We start from the raw sequence: 918 nt of genomic DNA on the forward strand, positions 1-918 counted from the left end.
GAATTCCCTCAAGACCATTTGTAATAAGTCATCATTTAGCCTCCACATGAGAACTTCCAGCAAGGGGAAAACCAATACCTCCAAAAAGGGTCCTTATCACTTTTAGATAGTTTTGATTGTCAGAAAGGTTTTCCTTTCCAACTCTCAAATTATTTGATTCTATGATTATGTGAACTACAAATGTAGTTTAAATATTATTAAATTCATGATAACTTTGTGTTGACAGAAACAAACAGTATGATTAAATAATATCTATCTACCTTTAAATCTATGATTCTGCCTGTGGGGATGAGAGGGATCAATTAAATTGTTGACATAAAAAAGGGACTTCGTACTTTAAAAGTTTGAGAACCTCTGTAAAAAAAAAGAAAGAAATCAAAGGATCATAGATCATAGACTTAGAGATCAAAGGGAACTTACAGGTCACCTAGTTCAGTCTCTTTATTTTAAAAGAGGAGAAAGCTGAAGCCTGAAAAGGGACGTCACATGTGATCAATTGATTGTGAACTCCTTTAGGGCAGGGACTGTCTTCACCTCTTTAGTATGGCAGCACTTAGCATAGTGACTGGCATGTAATAAGTGTTTAATAAGTGTTTATCAATTGATTATTGATCAGGCAGTGACTTGCCCAAGGCCACAGAGTATGGGGTGGAGCTGCAATTAGTTCCAAATCTGATACATTTTTTTCCACTGCAGCTCAATGCTTCAGCCAGCATCATACCTCAACCAGTTCCCACCTTCTACCATCCCTACCTTCACATAGAAAATTCAGGTCTTCTATCAGCAAGTCTTGAGACATATCTGTTTTGCTAAGGCATTCTCCACATTCAGCATTCTTATATGCACTATGGCATGGAAATAGTCCTGCTTTCTTTAAGATTTTGGCAGGTTCTCCTAAGTATAGCTCAAAGATGGACT

This window comes from Vombatus ursinus, unplaced genomic scaffold (genome assembly GCF_900497805.2).
Source record: "Vombatus ursinus unplaced genomic scaffold, bare-nosed wombat genome assembly UNPS02014841.1, whole genome shotgun sequence".
In the NCBI taxonomy this organism is placed as follows: Eukaryota; Metazoa; Chordata; class Mammalia; order Diprotodontia; family Vombatidae; genus Vombatus; species Vombatus ursinus.